This window comes from Lynx rufus, unplaced genomic scaffold (genome assembly GCF_022079265.1).
Source record: "Lynx rufus isolate CCGP_SWC_20201006 ecotype Redwood Valley unplaced genomic scaffold, mLynRuf1.p SCAF_10, whole genome shotgun sequence".
NCBI lineage: Eukaryota > Metazoa > Chordata > Mammalia > Carnivora > Felidae > Lynx > Lynx rufus.
Genome location: NW_025814824.1, coordinates 87744525 through 87757983, shown reverse-complemented (window position 1 = coordinate 87757983; position 13459 = coordinate 87744525). Strand labels below are relative to the sequence as shown.

The window sequence follows — 13459 nt, the reverse complement described above, 5'->3', positions numbered from 1 at the left end:
TGCTTTGGGAAAATGACCCCGTTCTGGATATCTATCCGCCACTTTGGTGGCCGGTGACACCCTTGCAGATCTACAGCAGTAATTTTCAAGCCTTTCACGGACCCTAGGGGCCATGGGGGGTGGGGGCAAAGAGGAGGACCGGCTCGGTGGCCTCTCAACCCCTGTCCCTTCTTCGTTCAGTATGGATCAGTTGGGTAAGATCTGTTTTGAGAAGGGAAGAAAAGCATGAGGCTGAGACTGGAAAGTGGGTGTACAAAGCCAGTTTTGAAACCCACTGCTGTAAATAATTAGGAGCCCTTTGGAACAGGGAATCATGGCTTCCTGAAGTCCCCCCGCTTATGTAACCTCGCGCTCCCCAATCCACCACCCGAAGGGTAAGCAGACAAAACCCAAACCATGGCTTCAACATCCGGAGGCCTCTCTGAGGACGCACAGGGCCCAGAATGCCGTACGAAGTCATGGTGTTCAGTCACAGGGGCTAATGAACAGGCCTGAGGAGTTGCTGTTGGAGACAACCATGGTCCCGGGCAAAGCCGCCTTGACCTCCACATACTCACCCCTCAGCCAGGGGCGCCTGCTGCCCCCACTGGGGGGTGACAGTCACATCTGCCACTCCTCGATGGATGTTTTTCTCCAAGTGCCAGAGCCCTTGTGCCTCCAAGAGGCCCCGAAGCATAGCTGCTCAGGTCCCCATGCACCTACCTGTTCGCCCCAATCTCTCTCCCCCTCACATCTGTATCAGACTGGGTTCTAGAGCCACCACAATCTGTTGTTCCCACATCATGGCTCCTCCCAGAGAAATAAGGCCAGTCCTGAGCTGGGCTCCTTCCTCCCTAGGGCTCCTCCCCTAGGGCTCCGAACCAGGAGGTGAAGGTCGTCCCAAGAGGGAGGTCTGACAAAAACAGCCTGGGGGTGACCCACCCTCTACCTTGCCAGAGAGCCCCTGACACATAGGAGCCCCCAGGCCCAAGCTGGGGCCTGCTTTGCACTTAGAAAAAGTCAATGTTGGGAGGCGCCTGGGTGGCTCAGTCGGTTAAGCATCCGACTTCCGCTCAGGTGGTGATCTCACGGCTCGTGAGTTCAAGCCCCGCACCGGGCTCTGTGCTGACAGCTCAGAGCCTAGAGCCTGCTTTGAATTCTGTGTCTCCTTCTCTCTCTGTTCCTCCCTCACTCGTGCTCTGTCTCTCTCTCTCTCTCTCTCTCTCTCTCAAAAATAAGTAAACATTAAAAAAAAATTTTTTAGAGAAAAAAAAGAAAAAGTCAATGTTGCCAATGGTGGGTTGGAGTGGGAAACAGAACAAAGTAGAGAGAGAACAACTTGCCTTTCCATCAGTGAAACACACACAGCGGGCTGGGTCTCAGCCTCTTGGCGTCTGGAAGGTGAGGGACCAGGGATGGCACCCTCTTTGGAGGTGGGGAGGTCATTAGCACCGATTAGCTGTTAACCGTGGTCATCTCTGGGTGGGGAGTGTTGGTGATTTTGACTCTGCTCGTAGTTGTCAGTGTTGCGTGAATTTATTTTACCGGAAGGGTATACTGTTTTTTTTCTTCCAGAAACAACAGCGACGTTACCCAAAAAGGAAAGAAAATTTAAGACACAAGAGCAAACTTTCTAAGTACCCACACCCTTTTGCAATGGGATGAAACGGGTAAGAAAATCACGAAGGAAAAAAGTAACAGGCTGACCGTTCTGCAGCCAAGGAGCCAAAGACCCAGACCCTGGGAATCCCCGAGGAAGGGAAGACGAGTTTCAGAAACTGCCCCCGAGAGAGCTCTTGGCGGACCTAAGTGTCTTTGAGAGGAGCCGGTAAAGAAAGGATCCGTGAGGTCTCCAGCTTGAATCTCCGAACCAGGAGGACTCAGCCCCGGCTGGGACCGCGGCCCAAATGCTGCTCACCGGGCAGCTGTGGGCAAGTGACCCAACCTCTCTAGACCTCAGTGTTCGCCATCTGTAAAATGGGCCTGGCCGAGCACCCGGTATGAGAACTGGGATCCCCGATCACAGAGTCAAGACAGAGAAAGGCCGTGCCCTCTTCCGGCTTTCCCTCCTCAGTGTCCCATCTGGAAGCCCCCCCCCCCCCGGGGGCAGAGAACTCCCCCTGGTCCCTGGAACTCACTCCATTAGCACCTCTTCTTAAAAGCGCCTCCTGACCCTGGAAACAGCACCTGCTTCTAGAGAGCTAGCTGTCAACCTGCTCCGTGCACCGCCCTTTGACCTAGAGATTCCATTTTTAGAATTTATACCACAGAAACACTCACACGGGTGACAAGGGAAAACGCACAGGAAATTCATTGCATCACTGTTGATAATAGCAGAACTTTAGAAACCTCCTCGACACCCATCTGGGGAGACTGATTATATAAATGTGAAGGCACTGCCCGATGGGAGAGCAAGAGGCCGTGACACATACCTGCCTGTTCCTCCAAGGAGTGAAAAAGAACAAGCCTTCATTTGTATTTCAAGAGGGGCACCTTCATACACACCCTGCTTGCAACGTCAGAATCCACAGGGTAACCATGGTTGCCCCAGGAACGGGGCGGGGGCGGGGGGGGGGTACTCAGGCAGGAAGAGGAACGATTCCAGCTTTAAACCCTTTTCTCTTTGACTCAGTTTACCACGAGCATGCACTCCACTGGTCTCCATCCCGCTGGGATACTCACCCACGGCCAATTCTCTCCTTCTCGGGACTGCCCCCCCCACCCCCCCCTGCCTCGCACCGGGTGAAGCCATGTGACCGGCGATGGCCAAGGAACTCTGGGAGGAAGAGATGTGTTGCTGTTTCCCCTGCCTCAGTGACCCGGACGTGGAGGTACCACAAAACAGAGGCAGCCTGGAGCCCTGGAGGGGCAATGGCCCCGGAGAATCACTTGGGCTCCCAGCACACCTCGCTGGCTGCAAAACAAACTTTTGTTGTGCTGAGACACTTTGACGTGAGGCCTATTTGTTACTGCAGCAGAACCTAGCCTCGCTAACCGATACAGATTTGGAAAACCGCATTCCGGTTCAAGGGATGCCGACAGACTGTAGACAAGTCCCTTGACCCCTCCGGACCTCGATGTCCCCATGTGCATGGTGTGGCAAGGGGTCTTGCCTCCACTGACTGTGGAGGGCCTGTGCTGTTCTTATTCCCAAACCCCAGGGGCCTGAGGAACATCTTGCCAGCCCTAAGGGCTGCTGGGTGCTGAGCGCTCACTGAACACCGGCCTCTGGGCCGACCACCTCGGGGACATCATGGAGTCCTCAGTGGCCCCAGGGGGGAGGCACCATCATCATCCCCAGTTCCCCATGAGGAAAAATGAGGTTCAGAGAGGTGAAGTCACTTGCCCGCCCAAGAACACCAGAATCTGTGATTCTTTTTTTTTTTTTTTTAATTTTTTTTTCAAAGTTTATTTATTTTTGGGACAGAGAGAGACAGAGCATGAACGGGGGAGGAGCAGAGAGAGGGAGACACAGAATCGGAAACAGGCTCCAGGCTCTGAGCCATCAGCCCAGAGCCCGACGCGGGGCTCGAACTCACGGACCGCGAGATCGTGACCTGGCTGAAGTCGGACGCTTAACCGACTGTGCCACCCAGGCGCCCCCAGAATCTGTGATTCTTTTTTTTTTTTTTTTTTTTTAATTTTTTTTTCAACGTTTATTTATTTTTGGGACAGAGAGAGACAGAGCATGAATGGGGGAGGGGCAGAGAGAGAAGGAGACACAGAGTCGGAAACAGGCTCCAGGCTCTGAGCCATCAGCCCAGAGCCCGACGCGGGGCTCGAACTCCCGGACCGCGAGATCGTGACCTGGCTGAAGTCGGACGCTTAACCGACTGCGCCACCCAAGCGCCCCCAGAATCTGTGATTCTTAACTGCTCTAATACAACCCCCATCCGATATCTTCATTTATTTCTCTTTTTTAAAAGTTTTTATTTATTTTTGAGGGAGAGAGAGAGAGAGAGAGAGAGCGCACGTGGCAGAGAAAGAGGGAGACTGAGAATCGCAAGCAGGCTCCGTGCTGTCCGCGCAGAGCCCGATGCAGGGCTCGAGCTCACAAACCGGGAGACCATGACCTGAGCCAAAATCAAGGGTCAAGACGCTCAACCGACTGAGCCACCCAGGCACCCCTAGTTTATTTCTTATAAACGTAACTAAAAAGAAAGCCCGCCACTGACAACTTGAGAGAACTCAGAATAACAGGGGGGCGGGGCTGTTTTTGTTTTGTTTTGTTTTGTTTTGTTTTGTTTTGTTTAATTTTCGATCTTAGCCATTTTTAAGTGTGCAGCCTGGGAGTATTAAGTCCGTCCAGCACCGTGTGCCCCCATCACCACCATCCATCCCCAGAACTCTTGTTATCTTGCTAAACCCCGTACCCGTTAAACACAGACTCCCCACTTCCCCTCCCCTCGGCCATTGGCACCCACCGTTCTCCTTTCTGTCTCTATGAATTTGCCCCTCCCAAGTCCCCGGTGTGAGTGGAATCATACAGTATTCGTCCTTTGGTGCCTGGTTTATTTCCCTTCGCACCACGTCCTCCAGGCTCATCCACGGCGAAGCCTGTGTCCAAACTGCCTTCCTTTTTAAGGCTGAATGATATTCCATTGTACGCATAGACCTCGTGCTGCGTCGATGGATACACTTGTGTCATTTCTGCCTTTGGGCTATCGTGAATAACACCGCAGGGAACATGGGTGCACATATATCTGTTTGAGACCCTGCTTGCGATTCTTTTGGGTATATGCCCAGACGTGGAAATGCTGGATCATATGGTAATTCTATTTTTAATTTTTTGAAGAAACGCCATCCTGTTCTTCCACAGGGGCTGCACCATTTTACGTCCCCACAAACGGTGCCCAAGGTTCCAATTTCTCCACATCCTCACCAGCACTTGTTACTTTCTGTGGAGCGGTATCTCGTGCGCTTTCGATTTTCCTGTCTCCGATGATCGCTGGGGGAGTAAGAATTTTTTACATGCAAAAAAAAAAAAAAAAAAAAAAAGGAAGAAGAAGAAGAATGTTTAAAATGCCACTGGTAAGTCTGTAGTGTGGCAGTCATCCAGACCTGCTTCCACGGGAGAAAGCGGGCGCCTGGGGTGATGCCCTGCTCCCCGGGGATAGTGACGCCACGTCTCAAAGTCCTTAGCCCTCAAACAGGTGAGTGAGGCTCTGCTCCCGGGACGGTAGTGTGACCTGCGCCCCAGGGAACGGGCTAGGGCGGAGGCCCTTACCCCCCCCCCCGGGGTCCCAACTTCTCCAGAACCCTCAGTCTCTGATGTTGCAACCTCTACTTACGCCCGCTTCCCCCACCCCCACCCCCACCCCCGCCCCCGCCGCCAGGCCCAATGGGAACTGAGCTGAGCTGGGCCTTTCCAGCCCCGCCTGACTCCGTGACCCAGAGTCCCCAGGCCTGGGACACAGAGCAGAGTGGAGGCAACACCACAGCAAGGCATGAGGCAAGGAGGGGGCGGGTGTCATCTGCATGTCCCTTGGCCTTCTGCATCCAGACGGGGGACAGCTCTGGGTGTGGGACAAGAGCAAGGGCCTTCGGAGCCAGACGGAGGCAGTCTGATTTCCGGCTTGGCCATTCACCAGCTGCGTGATCTTGGATAAACCATTCCCCCTCCCCCTCAAGCCCTCACTTTCTCATCTGTAAAATGGCTGGACCGGTGCTTGGCACATAGTAAGCACTCACTAAAGACTTTCGAGAATTACCAGCATCGTCATCATCCTCGGTATCACAACATTCCACACGGAATGGTGAGGTCACACCTGTGTCAAACCGTCCATGGCTGCCCGCGACCAGCAGGAGAACGTACCCCATGCTCGTGGACTGGTGGGCGCGGCCCGGCCTGGCCCCTACCGACACCTCCAGCTTCCTCTTCCCATCGCTCATCACATCCCGGTCACTGGGCTGCCCTCCTGTCCCTCAGACTCCCAGCACTCCTTTCTGCCACAGGCCCTTTGCACATGCCCTCCTTCCTGCCTGAAATGTGCTTTCCCCACCCCACCCCACTCCCATCCCTTCAACAGTTCACCTTAAGAGGCTCTGTTTCCCCTCAAACATTAATTCTTCAGAGAAGCCTTCCAGGATACCCCAAGCTCCTCCACTCGGGAACCCTTGCCGCCCACCCCCCCCCCATAGCGATTCTCACATATGCTCGCGGTACTGAACCGTGCGAGCATTTGCAGACTCTCAGCCACCCCACACGAGTTCCACGAGGCCAGGATCATGCCTGTTTTTGCTCCTTGCTGTAGTGCAAACACCAAGGACAGGCTTGACCCAGGTGCCCCCAAAAGATTAGTCAAATTGACTTACGAATTTCCCGAATCTCCCTGATTTGGGAAACCCGGGTTCTTTTCAGCAAAGACACTCCCTTATCTACATAGCTAAATAAGCTTTAACTTTCATACCTCTGATGAGACAAATCTGAGAAAACCCTCCACTACATCCTGTGTCCTCATTTCTCAGCTCAGAAAAATATGGTCACGGCACTCAGAGCAGCTGCTCACAAGTCCTGCTGTGCCTCCTCGGAGTCCAGCCTCCGGCCACCCCTGCCTCAGGACACGTGGGAGGCTCCGGGCTGCTCCGCGGGGTCATCCCTTGCTTGGGGATAAACGCCAACCATGAGTAATGGCGGGCTGCAGAGGGAGGTGCGATGCGTTTTCAGCCCCGTCAGCAAGATCAGCGACAGCCACGGTGGCCCGTGGCCCAGGGTGAGGGCCTGACTCAGCTGGTCCACACACAGCCGCCTCCCCCCAGCCAGCTGGGGAGTGAGGGCGCACACCCCAAGGGGGCCACAGGGCGGGAGGCCTAGTGTTGCCAGAACGCGTGCACTCGCTGACTCGTCCATCACGCGTGTCTATTTCAACAGCTACCGTCCGACGGCCGCTACCGGGTGCTGGACGGTTTGAGGGGACTCCTCGCGAAGACCCGGGTCCTGCCCTCCTAGAGCAGGAGGAGGAACTCAGCAAGCGATTGCACAAACACAGGAGTTCCTTCTAGGGGAGGTCAGGGCTCCCCCTTGGCCCAGGCTCAGCACCCTTGCCTCTCTAGGCTTCAGGCCGGCTTTAGGGGATGCTTCAGAAGTCGCCCCCCTTCCCCCGCCCCAGGAGGTACTCAGACAGGAGCGATGTTGATGTGCATTCAAAATGCCCTCAACGGGGGGCGCCTGGGTGGCTCAGTGGGTTGAGCGTCTGACTTAGGCGCAGGGCACGATCTCGCAATTCATGGGTTCCAGCCCCGCGTGGGGCTCTGGGCTGACGGCTCAGAGCCCGATTCTGCGTCTCCCTCTCTCTCTGCTCCTCCCCACCTCATGCTCTGTCTCTCTCCCTCAGAAGAAAGAAAGAAAGAAAGAAACGTTGAAGAAGAAGAAGAAGAAGAAGAAGAAGAAGAAGAAGAAAGAGCTTTGAAAAACATGCCCTCAACGAAAGAACTTTCTTGACTCCGTGATGCAAACAGCTTTCAGGCAATAATCACCGCGGGCACCACAGTGGTGACTGAGGTTGGGGCCAGCTCGGGAAAGTGACGCCCATCTCGAGGGGGCGTGGAAGAAGGGCGGACGATCCTGAGGCGGAGGTGAGTCAAGGGAAGACTTGGGACCTGGGGTCATTGCCTGGTCGGGCTCCGTGGTGAGGCCCCGGGCGAATGAGGCCCGCCCACAAGGAGGAGGAAACCCGCGGGGAAATTCGCACCCCGGCAGCTTGCCAGCCCGAGGACAAGAGTTCTCAGCCGCTGTCACATGGGCACACACACTCGTGAGCACGGACACACGCAGCCCCACCCTTGCACCGGCAAACGCCGGCATGCACGTAAACGCAGACAGGTTCATAACGACTGCCGGACACGGTGCACAAACGCACTGCGTGTTCACACGCACCCAAGGGTAAATTTCTGTCGGTCTGTCTGTCGTCCGCTCCAGAACGGCCCTCTCTCGAGGCCGCAGCCCCCTCTGTGGACCGTTTCTGTGCTCCCATGATCCTCCAGGCTGCCCCCCAGCTGCCACATCGCCTGAAACCCTGGGAAATTCAGAAAGAGGCTTTTCAACGTCACCCCTTGACTTTTAGGCTTCAACGATATTTTGAAACATTGAGGCTCAGTCCTCAGGCTCGCTTAGGGGCGATCTTGACTTACCAGGCAGGTGGGGGGGGGGCAGGTAGGAGGCTGGGGCCGGGTGGAGGGGGGTAGAGAGCGTGGGTGGATGGGGAGGGAGGCAGATTCCATGGTGGGGGGGGGCAAACTCCACAGAGCAAGAGATGGCTGAGGGCTGCGGGGGGCAAAAACGCGGCTCTAGTATTCCTAATCCGCCCCCCCCCACGACAGTCACTCTGCAATCCTTCCCAAGGGGCTTCTCTCCAGCAAGCCTCAGTTTCCCCATCTGTACAATGGGTGTGACCTACCCCATGGGGCCGGTGTCTCACTCTCACTATAACGTGATAGGCTCTGGACGCCCCAGAAAAGAAAGCGGGGGTGGGATGGGAATACCTCCCGCCAGTGCCTCCCCCCCACCCCCACCCCTACCCCCCCAGGTGAAGCCAGGCTGAAAATAACCAGCATTTTCCTTTTCACTGCGGCTGAAGCAGCCCTTCCCGCAGGACACCGTGCCTGCTTATCGGGAGCAAAGCCGCTCTCTCCGCCAGAAGGTGACTGTGGGGGCTCTGGCTCCCCCCTTCCAGCCTCCAGCCCGACTCCTACGGAGGAAACGCTGAATTCTCTCCCCCGTTCAGGTTTCTACCCACCGCCCCCCCCACCCCCCAAACAATTTTGCATATATTTAAATCTCCTCTGCCGTTTCCAGTCTGAGCCGCCCCCCCCCACCCCCAGAAAAAGAGAAAAAGAAATTACAAAGCCCGTCATCTGTCTCCGTCCCCGCACCCCATCTATCAGGGCCCGAGCCCGTCGCCTGGAAGGAGGCGCGCGCCCGGACGGCCGCTTTAATGGGGCGCCGCGTGTGACTGTGCGGCCGCGGCGGGCGCAGCCGGCCGGCATTTGCATACATATTAAACGGAGCAGTAAAAAATGCAGACATGCAAACCATTTGGACGGGCTCCTCGGCGCAGAGCCTGCCAGGAAATCAATCTTCTGGTTTCTTAAAGGAAACCTGCTCGGGAGGAGGTGGCGAAGCCAGGCAGCCCGCGGGCCTTGGGAGGGGGCGGCCGTCATCTGTCCATCTGTCCGCGGGAGCCCAGCCGGCTGTGGGGGTCCTTCCCGGCCACGGCCTCGGTGCACCGCGGACAGGGAGCGGGGACGCGGAGCCGCCGTCAGCCGGGGCGGCGGCGGGCCCTTGGCCGGGCCGGCTGTGCGCCCCCAAAAGCAAGAGGCTCGGCCACTCTGAGCTCCCCTCACCCCGTGGGCTGTGACTCTTTGGCGGGGCGTCTCCCCCTGCCCGGTGGGTGCCAAAGTTCCTCCCTGGCTTTAAACTCCCTCCCTACGCCTGCGTGGCCTGGCGAGGCGCTGCTCCCTCGAGCCTCCTTACCTGCAAATGGGGTGTGTGATTCTCAGAGGAACGTCTAGCTCACTCGGGTCACCTACCCCGCCCTCCAGAGACGCGGGGTCCCAGTATTACCCTGAGCAAGCCCCGGACGACTGTCCCTAGCACCACGAAAGGCAAGGGGCCCAGAGCCTTAGCAGAAACAGACTGCCGCCCCTTCCGCCCACCCCCTCCCTTAATTCCACTTTACAGATACGGAAACTGAGGCTCTGTAAGAGGTGCCACCACCAGGAGGCTTGAGACAGGGGGAGCCGGAGATTCCAATGGGCTCCAAGTGACCGCGGAGGGGCCTCCCCAGACCCCAGACGGCACTGGTCAGTACTGTCAGGGGACGGACGGAGCTCATTCTGGGGTGTCAAGTGATGCTGCTCTCCCGGAGGAGGCGAGTGTGCCTGCGGAGAAAGAAATTCATTTGGTGCCTGGGCGGTACCGTGAAGGTCCTTCCTTGAAGGGGACTGGAATAAGGAAGGAAAAGGGGGCTTTCGAGAACCAGCTCAAGTTTGTCCTCCATCCGTTCACGCCGCACTCCTGGAGGTGACGGATGGAGGTGACCAGCGGCCCCGGGACAGGCTAAGCAGTGGGCAGCACCAGGGAGGTGGGGAGGGGAGGGGTGCGCCCAGCCCCCTGAGAGCCAACATCCTCTCTGAGGCCCTGGGGCTTGAGCGAAGAGCCCAGCCCGGGCTGGGGGAGGGGGGCCTTTGCCTTCAGTGGGGAGAGCGTCCCACTCGGGTGGGCGGTGCCTCCCTGTGTGACCTTGGGCAAAGGCCCTGCCCTCTCTGGGCCAAGGTGGCTGAGCTGACTGTACTCCTCTGTCTCCCCTTGGAGGTCCCTCCCTTTCACCTCTGGCCTCCAAGCTCTCTGGGCCTCAGTGCCTTCTGCAGGCTCCAGGGTACAGGCCGGGCAGGCAGGGGGGGGAGGAAGCCGGCAGGGCGGGGAAAAGGCGGGAGGGGCAGGAGTTACAGGAACCGGCTGGGCCCGGGCGATTGCTCAACTGGGGAGCCTGGCCCTGCCGCCTCCACTTCCAGCAGCCGGCCCTCCCTCCCAGCTCTGCATTGCAAACATTCCTCACCAACCTCGGAGGCTGCTGCCCCCCCCCCCCCAGGGGGAACTGCCGCAGACACAGCACGAGGCCGCCAGGAACGCTTAACCCCTTCCGTCCTTCCAGGCAGAGCCTTCGGGGGCGCGAGGATAGAGCTGGGTGGCCAGCGGGGTTCCCAGGCTCTGAGTGACCCGGTCAGGTGGATAGCCGGCCCCAGGCGACCGGCCTGAGTCAACAGGCTGTATGTGGGGCCCCTGCGGTCTCCCGTCATGGATTCACTCTGCAGACATTTCCAGAGCTCTCCCGGGATGCTGGGCCTGGGTAATTGGACAGGGAGGTCCTCATGGAGCCCACGTTCCGTTGTGCGTGTGTGTGTGTGTGTGTGTGTGTGTGTGTGTGAGTGGAGAGGGGTTATCAGATAAAGAGGAGTTTTTTAGATCATTGCCATGATGAGTGCTACAAAGGAGAAGTACAGGGTGAGCCTGAGCGCGAACTAAAGTGCTCAATTAGGCAGGGAGGGCTTCCTGGAGGAAGTGACATTTAGGGAGCCATGAAAAGAGGAGTGTTCTAGGTAGCAACGCGAGGCTCCAGAGAGAAGAGAGAGGGAGAGGCCGGCATGTTCCAGTCTGTGTGTCTGAAGGAGAGAGGGTGAGGGATGGAGAGTCCTCAGGTGGGAGGGCTTGGCCTGTGCCAGGCTCCAGAAGACCTTGGGGCCACTCCCAGGCTCAGACTGTCTTCCGAGGGCAGTGAGGAGCCATGGATGGTTCCACCAGGGGAACGCCACAGTCAGATCCAACTCTAGGCACTAGGATTCCCTCGAGTGAAAAACAGAACCTTAACAGAGAGAGGGAGCTCGCATGTTTTCACAGACCAGATACAGTCTAAGCCCAGAACACCTGAACCACGCCAAAGTGCCACCAACAGGAGACATTTCAAATGGCAGCCTGGCAGCCGGGCCTGGCACTGGATTCTCCCGGGGCCCCGGGTGGCCACTCTGAGCCTTGCGGTCGCCAGGCCGGCCGGAGGCAGCGGGCTCAGGCCGGCTCCTCCTCTGCTCCAGACCCCACTCTGCAGACAGCTGGAGCTCCATAAGTGCAGCAGTCAGCACGCTGACATTAAGAGGGGCTGAGAGATCATTCAGGCCCGTGGCCTCCTCCCCGCACAGGTGAAGAAACAGACCCCGGGACAGCCTCCCCTGGGGGCAGGTGTGGCAGCGCACGTGTTCAGGGAGGAGGCCAGCCTGCCCAGCCTGCCTGTGACCTTGGCACCCACAGAGGAGACCCCCCCCAAGCCCAGAAAACCAAGAACCGTTTGGACACTGGCAGTCACTAAACCCAGCTCGTGTCTGCTCCTCCGCTCCCTTGGAGCTTGAAGGAATGAGCCAGAGGACAACGTAAGCTGGTAGGAAACTTCTAGACCTTATTGTTTCCACTGTGGACACATTTTCTTCTCTCCCTCTCCTTCTCTTTCGTTTTAATGAAGTATTACCCAGAACACCGACATACCCAGGAGATGGAAACAGAGTTGCCCTGATTGGACAGGAGAGGGGTGTCCTTGGACTTGCCCCATGCACACCGGGCGATCTCTGTGTCTTCCTGGCTGGCCCCAGGCTCCTCAGGACGGACTGAGGGCCAGCAGGTGAGTCCATCCGGGGTTGTAGGGATGGGGGAACGGAGGCCCAGAGAGGCTGAGGCACTTGCCCAGAGTCACACAGCCCCAAGGGATAGAGCCAAGGGCTCCCAGGCCAGCCTGACCCAAAGACCTGCGTTTAGCACCTGCCATTCAAACGCTCTCCATCAGCGGAGACGCAGGCTGGCGGGTCGGGGACCAGTGCCCGCATTCCGTTTCTGAGTCCATACCTGGTCCATTTGCAGGGACAGCAGATTTAGCCAGAGCTCCCCAAGACCTGCTCGGTGGGTTGAGACTTATGGGGGGGGGCTGCGGAACATACCCAGGATGGTCCCTCTGTTAAAATCATGCCCCAACAGGACAGGAAGGGGCCGGGCAGGCTCCATGCCTGCACATGCTCCAAGCGGAAGGAGGGGCTGGGTTCCTTCCAGCCCTCTGGGGTCACCCCTGCAGGAGGCCCGAGCGACAGCGGATGTCTATTTTGTGGCTGCGGGTCCGCTCGTGGTCACAGAGCAAGGCTCCTTCCAGGCACATGACACTTCTGCGAGGGTTCCTTGAACCTGGGGTGCCACCGCCATGGCGGGCTGCCGTCTGCTTTGTCACGGGTTAAAGCATCCCCGAGCCCTCGTGCTGGGTCGGGGATCGTCCCCCTGAATCATCGCAGCTGGAGGCGCCCGCCATGACCACCCCATTTTGCAGACGGGAAACTGAGGACCGTGGAGTCACCTGCCTGGGGTCGCACAGCTAACCGCCAATGGGCAGGCCTGGGGGGTGCGGGTGTCTCAGGCCCCCAGGGAACCCGCTCCTGAACACTAGGCCTCACTGCCTCCCAGCCTGGGGATGTGATCACTTCTCACAGCGACGAGGCTCCGGTAAACCCAAGACCCCCCCCCCCCACCCCGGCTCACCCCGATCCCGCGTCTTGTCCGCGTACGCGAAATAAATATTTTATCTCAGCCATTTATTATCTGTTTATCTTTGGCATTTATGCCTCCGAAGTTCACTCTCCGGCCTTCTCCACATGGGTTCACCCGGGGTCACCGACTTGGTCTCTGAACTTCTAGAAGGCAGACCTACTTGTGCTGTTATCGCCCTCATCACAAAACAATCTCATTTTGTGCGTTTCATAGGGAGGGGTGGCCTAACTTGGAAACATTGCTGGAACCCACTGGTTGGGGACAAGGATCGCGTGGCACCATGATGCCCAAGAGGCACCCGGCACGGGGGGGAGCGCTCGATAAATGGGGCTGGGTTATTACGGTTCCTTTCGTTCCCTGTTCTCGTCCTCTTCCCTTATATCATAGGTTAGCGGGTCACTAGTCAGA

The 13459-nt window shown here is 57.6% G+C and overlaps 1 long non-coding RNA gene across 1 annotated transcript; it reads left to right on the top strand.

Annotated features, from left to right (window-relative positions):
* The first annotated feature begins 7317 nt into the window (after positions 1 to 7317).
* On the top strand, positions 7318 to 13094 carry LOC124505028 (uncharacterized). Its single transcript, XR_006960560.1, has 2 exons — positions 7318 to 7554; positions 11671 to 13094. It is a non-coding gene; the product is annotated as an uncharacterized LOC124505028 (long non-coding RNA).
* The last annotated feature ends 365 nt before the right edge of the window (positions 13095 to 13459 follow it).